We start from the raw sequence: 7,293 nt of genomic DNA, 5'->3' as shown, positions 1-7,293 counted from the left end.
TGGCATTTGGGAGACAGTGCCGACTAGGCAGACACAAGAGTCGTCGGGTAGCTCTGGGCGCTCCCTGACTTGACAGGGGCGCTGGTCTACTTTATCGTGTGATTTTTGTCCGTGGGTGCCCAGCAGTCCAGTTGTAGAGCCCTGATGACTGAAGTCGTGGAATCCTCACCAGAGTGCAAGCTCTGAGTTCAGACAGAATCACTCATGAGAGCGTCTGCAAGGTGAATAAAAGGACAATGCTGAGGAGAGAATCTGGAGAGAATGCCACTGTCAAGGAGGAGTGGAAGAAGACCCTTGGGAGAGAAAGAAGGACGATGGTAACTCTTATGTTGTAGTTAGGGGGAAAAAAGCCTATAATACGCTTGTGCTCAGGGGCACCTGGGCGGCCCGATCAGTTGAGCGGCTGGCTTCGTCTCGGGTCATGATGTCGCCGCTGGTGAGTTCAAGCCCCACAAGAGGCTTTGTGCTGACAGCGTGGAGCCTGCCTCGGATCCTCTGTCTCCCTCTCTTTCTGCCCCGCCCCCTGCTTGCGCTCCCGCTTTCTCAAAAAATAAACATTAAAAAAAAAAAAAAAGAAAAGAAAAGAAAAGAAAAAACGCTTGTGATCAGGCTTGGAGATTATTATAAAATTTCCTTATGTGTTGTAGATGTTAAGAGACTCACAAGGGACTCTCAAGTTTTGGGAATTAGTGGAATTTAAGACCAAAGAATCTCCCTGGCTACACCCATTTCCTCTGCCTCTGTGTCAGTATTTCAGTACACGCAGGTGTACTGAACCGCATGCTTCAGAGATGGTCGGTGCATATGTATATGTGAAGACGCATCATATCATGACATAGGTGTGACTGGAGGCAACTTGAGGACACCCAGCAAAGGCAGAATAGAAAAGATAACAGGTCTGGTCATAATGTATTATATGCTTGAAATTTGCGAGGAGAATTGATCTTAAGTATTGTCACCATAAAAAAAGGCAAATATGTGAGGTGATGGCTAGGTTAATTAGCTTGATTAGGGGAGTCATTTCACAAGGTATATGTGTGTCAAAACATCACATTGCGCGCCTGAAGTATCTTTAGTGTTCATTTGTCAATCGTACCTCAGTAAAGCTAGAAAAACGATAACAGCTCTGGGAGTCTAGTCCTGAGTTCTAGATCCACTTCACCCGTGACCTTCTGTGTGACTTTGACAGTTGCTTTCTGTATCCTAATATGTATTCTTTTTCTTTTAAAAATTTTATTTAAATTCTAGTTAGCGTGCAGTGTAATATTGGTTTCACGAGCAGAATTCAGTGATTCCCCACTTACATAGAATACCCAGTGCTCATCACAAGTGCCCTCCTTAGTACCTATCACCCATCTAGCTCATCTCCCACCCACCTCCCTCCATCAACCCATAGTTTGTTCTTTATCACGAAGAGCCTCCTGTGGTTTGTTTCCCTCTGTTCTCCCCCCCCCCCCTTCCCATATTTTCATGTGTTTTGTTTCCTAAATTCCACATATGAGTGAAATCATATGGTATTTGTCTTTCTCTGATCGACTTATTTCACTTAGTGTAATACTTTCAAGCTCCACGCATGTCATTGCAAATGACAAGATTTCATTCTTTTTGGTGGCTAAGTAATATTCCATTGTATATATGTATACCACCTCTTTATCCATTCATCAGTCAGTAGACATTTGGGCTCTCTCCGCAGTTTGGCTATTGTTGATAATAATGCTACAAACATCAAGGTGCATGTACACCTTTGAATCTGAAGTTTTGTACCCTTTGGGTGAATACATAGTGGGGCAATTGCTGGGTCATAGGTTAGTTCTATTTTTAACTTTTTGAGGAACGCCCATAATGTTTTCCAGAGTGGCACCAGTTTGCATTCCTACCAACAGTGCAAAAGCGTTCCCCTTTCTCCACATCTTCAACAACATCTGTTGTTGCCTGAGTTGTTAATTTTAGCCCTTCTGACAGGTGTGAGGTGGTATCTCAGAATAGTTTTGATTTGCATTTCCCTGACGATGAGTGATGCTGAACATCTTTTCATGTGTCTGTTAGCCATCTGGATGTCATCTTTGGAAAAGTGTTTTCTGTTCATTTCTTAACTGTATTATTTGTCTTTTGGGTGTTGAGTTTGATAAACCTATAGATTTTGGATACTCACGCTTTATCAGGTATGCCATTTGCAAATATCTTCTCCCATTCTGTAAGCTGCCTATTAGTTTTGTGGATTGCTTCCTTCACTGTGCAGAGGCTTTTAATCTTTTTTAAAAATGTTTACTTATTTTTGAGAGAGGGAGAGACAGAGAGAGAGAGAGAGAGAGAGAGAGAGAGAGAGAGCAAGCGGGGGAGGAGCAGAAAGAGAAGGAGACACAGAATCTGAAACAGGCTCCAGACTCTGAGCTGTCAGCACAGAGCCCAACATGGGGCTCGAACTCAAGGACCGCGAGATCATGACCTGAGCCGAAGTCAGACACTCAATCGACTGAGCCACTCAGGAGTTCTCAGAAGCTTTTTATCTTGATGAAGTCCCAGAAAAGGGACTGGGAAGGTTGAGCTGTAAGATTGTCTTTAACATTCTTTGAATCAAATTCTCTGATCTTCCTGAACAACTTTGGTTAATCTGCCGACTGCTTAGATTTCTCCCCCAGTTTTATTGAGATAGAATTGAATATAACATTTTATAAGTTTAAGGTACCTTACGTACAGCATATTGACATACAAATGTATTTCAGAATGATTAGTGTAATAAATTTAGTTAATATCTATCACTTGACATAGGTACACATTTTTTTCCTTGTGATGAGAACTTTTAAGATGTACTTTTTAAAAAAAATTTTTAAAAAATTTATTATTTTTTTAACATTTATTTATTTTTGAGACAGAGAGAGACAGAGCATGAACAGGGGAGGGTCAGAGAGAGGGAGACACAGAATCTGAAACAGGCTCCAGGCTCTGAGCTGTCAGCACAGAGCCCAGTGCGGGGCTCGAACTCATACACCATAAGATCATGACCTGAGCTGAAGTCAGATGCATAACTGACTGAGCCACCCAGGCGCCCCAAGATCTACTCTTTTAGCAAGTTTCAAATACACAGAACTTTTTCTTAAAGCTATAGTTATCATGTTGTACATTACATGTCCAGAACTTCTTTACCTTATAACTGGAAGTTTGCACCTTTGACCACCTATACTCATTTTTCCTCCACCTCCCACCCTGTACCTCTGGCAACCACAAATCTGATCTCTTTTTCTGTGAGTTTGTTTTTTTAAGATTCCATGTATAAGTGAGATTATACAGAATTTGTCTCTTTTCGCTTGACTTACTTCATTTAGCATAATACCTTTAAAATCCATCCATGTTGTTACAAATGGTGGGATTTTCTTTTTTCTTTTCTTTTTTTAAAAAAAATTTTTTAACGTTTTATTTATTTTTGAGACAGAGAGAGACAGAACATGAACAGGGGAGGGTCAGCGAGAGGGAGACACAGAATCTGAAACAGGCTCCAGGCTCCGAGCTGTCAGCACAGAGCCCGACGCGGGGCTTGAACTCACCGACCGTGAGATCATGACCCAAGCCGAAGTCGGCGGCTTAACCGACTGAGCCATCCAGGCGCCCCTCTTTTCTTTTTTTTTAGTAATATATATTATTCCATTGTAGGTGTATATATGCCACATTTTCTTATCCATTCATCTTTTGATGGACACTTAGTTTGTTCCTCTGTTTAGGCTATTGTGAATATATATATATATATATATATATATATATATATATATATATATCTTAATGAACATGGGAGTGCAGCTGTCTCTTGAGGGTAACGATTTCATTTCCATTGGATATATACCCAGAAATGGACTTGCTGGATAATATGGTAATTCTAGTCTTAATTCTTACCGGAAAGGTTTTATGCAGGGCAAATGCATGACCCAATTTCATGACCCTTATGAAGGTTATTTTGGTTACTGCAGGAAGGATGAATAGTAAATATGTAAAAAAAATATATGGGAGACCAGTTAGGAAGTGATTTAATTGGTTTAATGAATCATGGTGATGCCTTGGAGTGGGTGGTGATAGTGGAGATGGAGTGAAATGGTTGGGTGTGAGCTATATGTTGGAGCACAATTGGTAAGGTTGGTTGTAAGTGGGGTGAGGGGAAGGAGGTATCAGGGGCATGCCTGCTATTGATCTGGAAATAGCATGGGGCTGTTAGGAGATTATGAAATGCTGCTTACCTGTCCTATGATATGTGGGGCCTCAGCAGATGAACAGCCTCTAATCACCGAAGGCTACTATGGAGTAGTGTCCTTCGAGGAGAACCCAGCAGTTCACAGGGACCCAGAGGCGGAAGGGTGTGCTGGGGGAGAAGATGCAAAGTAGAAGGAACTGAGATTCTGGCGGGCACAGTGGAAAGAGTAAAGTTAGAGGACAAGCAGATTGGTTGGATAAAAGGAGATAACAGGCAGATGGAGTGAGAGAATGCTGATGTGGCTGTAGCCAATGCTCCAGGTTAGAAAGTGATCCTCAGGAGAGTGTCCCTTAGTACCCTCATGCTCCCTTGATCACTTCTTTTTGGGGTGCTCCCAACTCATGTCTTCTACTCTTCCTGTATATACTGATTTTTGCTTTGCAATTCTTTTAGGAGTCTTTCACAGATCTAAAATCTCAATCACATCACACACTTCTTGAAGTTGAAAACAGCAGTCCAGTTTATATACTATCTCACTATATATATATGTATATAACTTTATATACACTATATATATATATATATATATATCACTTTATATTCTATCATATATAGAGAATATAGAATAGGGCTGTTGATGCAGTGTGAATTCAGTTGCCAGCATACAAATGACACTAAGGAAGTAGATTTTCATGGTGAGATGTCATGTTCAAAGTCAGCCCTTTAGTTTATTGGACTGCTCAGTGGAGCAAGGAGATGTTCTTGTTCCTGAAAGGTTCACTAGCCATGCAGCTCCCCATGTCTAGAGAACTACATATAGAGTGACTGTCCTTTGCCTTCCAGTTGTCCCTTTGTTGATTGGTTCAGCAATGAAGAGCTTACTCTTGGTCCTTGTGGTCCTTGTCTTGCTCTCCTGTGTTCCACCAGGTAAAATGAAATCCCCTTCCTGTGCAACTATGAACAGTGAAGGGAGAGAGGGCATGAGGTTCTACAAGAGTGAAAAGAAAGCAGGACTTGGAGGAAGGAAGATGAAACAGGAAGGGATGAGAACAGAGATGGACATTCTGGGCTTTTCCGGAAAATGGAGAGAAGATACTGAGGACACATAACAGGAGGTGGTTCTTTCCAGTGAAGAAAATGGTCCTGGATTTTGGTCTGGGGAGTCTGTGATGGTTGAGGGGAAAGTCAGACTGATGATATTGGCATCACATTGGTATTTAGAAGACAGATAGGATTCGGGGACGGGAGGGTGGGGGGCGTTCCTTTAGGACTTTTAGAATTTGTATTCCTAAGTCAGTTACCCAGACTGTTTTTCACACATTTAGAAGCCAAGGCAAACTCAATGCTGAGCAGAATCAGAAAATAGAGCTGGTTGTTCTAGTGTTTTAACTTACAGCATGATGGGATACCCTGGAACATCATTGAGAGAATTCATGTCCTCTGGACAGAAACTAGCAACTTGATAATACCAAGAAGGGTCCACTTAAGTCTCTGAAGTGGAGGTTCTCAAAAACTGCTTGTAGTTTGCTGGGGTCTGCAGAAAGCTGCCCCAGACCTTCATATTCGAAAGGTGCCAGTTAAAGGTCAGGTGTGAAGTACTCAGAAGACAGGCCCAGATGTGATTGTGTTGAGACTACTGCTGCTGTTCTGGATGGAAGGACCTCTGGACAGTGTGAGCCGTGTTTCTGCTGGGCTCCCTTGTCCCAAGAGGGGTGCCTCAGGGCTAATGGGCACCTGACAGGCAGGTTTGCTTGCCAGTGGCCTTTGGTCATACCACATTGATTATTCTTCTATCGCAAAGGCCCAAGGGATGGTTCCATGAACCAGCTGGGTGAGACTGATAAGGCTTAGCACACAAAAGTGTATAGTTCAGGGGGTGACTCAGAGCCACCTGCACTCTTTTAAGTCGCCTTCCTACCACCCCCTCCATGTTTTCAGCTTCCAGAGGTACCCAGGTGTTAAGGTTAGAAAGTATGCTAACCTTATGGATATAAGATGTGTGTTTCAGGTATTTCAAATCCTTTCACACTCATTATCCCATGTGATGCTTTCATGTACTCTGTGACTAAGCCAAGACTGGTAGTAGGGTACTTGGCTAAAAATCGTACAGAATGTTATTGGGATGTAGAGCTAGAACCATGGGCTTCTGTAATTCTAGGTCAGTGGTCTTTGCTTCTTCAAGCTGAGGCTCTGATAATCTCCAACTACCTTGTTACTATCCCAGACCCCGCATGCCTTCTGGTATAGGGCCTCTGTGGATTCCTGGGACTACCCTGAGGTCTTAGTGTTCTTTCCATGGCAAATAGTCCCAAGCAGAATTTGCTGGGCCCTGGTACCTGCATATTGTTGATTAGTGATTCATGTAATGGGGGACCATGGGAACTAATGACTTATAATAGGGTCTCTGGAAAATGAGAGCCACTGAAAAACAGGCATTCAGCCATAACATGACTGGGATGTTTTGATCTTATCCAATTTACCATTAAAATGTTATAAAGTACAGCCTTCAATCTGATTTATCCATGGTATCATGACCCTGCAGAACACTGTGCATTAACCCTTGTTTCTGTTGACAGTTAGAAGTGGACCGAATACATATATAAGAACAGCATTTTCTACATGCTGGGGAGGAAAAGGTGTTTGCAGGAAATTATGTGGAGGAAATGAAGACTATCACATTTTTTGTGATGTCAGACGTCTGTGCTGCGTTAACAAAAGCTTTTAGATGTACGGGTTAGAAGATAATTGTGAGTATCTGAGGCTCCTGCTGACTTCCTCTGGGACCCAGATCCTTTTCAATTGTGCTATCCTAATAAAATGTTGGTTTTAGTCCTTCTGTGTTTCTATGTCTGCTTTGTTTCTCTACCTTTAGAGGCATTCAGTGTCTCTCCTATGAAAATAATCTCTTGGTTAAATTCCTTGTCTTCAGGATTGTTCTTTTCATTAATTTATTCCTTATTAAACATTTCCTAAAAACTTTTTTTGAAGTATATGATGCAATCAGAAAAGTTGCGAATCATAAATGAATATCTTAATGAAGTTCATAAATTTAACGCATCCACGTAACCTGCTCTCGGATGGAAAAAGAATATTACAACATCTCAGTCACTACTAGT

Source organism: Lynx rufus, unplaced genomic scaffold (genome assembly GCF_022079265.1).
Source record: "Lynx rufus isolate CCGP_SWC_20201006 ecotype Redwood Valley unplaced genomic scaffold, mLynRuf1.p SCAF_3, whole genome shotgun sequence".
Taxonomy (NCBI): Eukaryota; Metazoa; Chordata; class Mammalia; order Carnivora; family Felidae; genus Lynx; species Lynx rufus.
Note: the sequence above shows the minus strand (reverse complement) of the source record.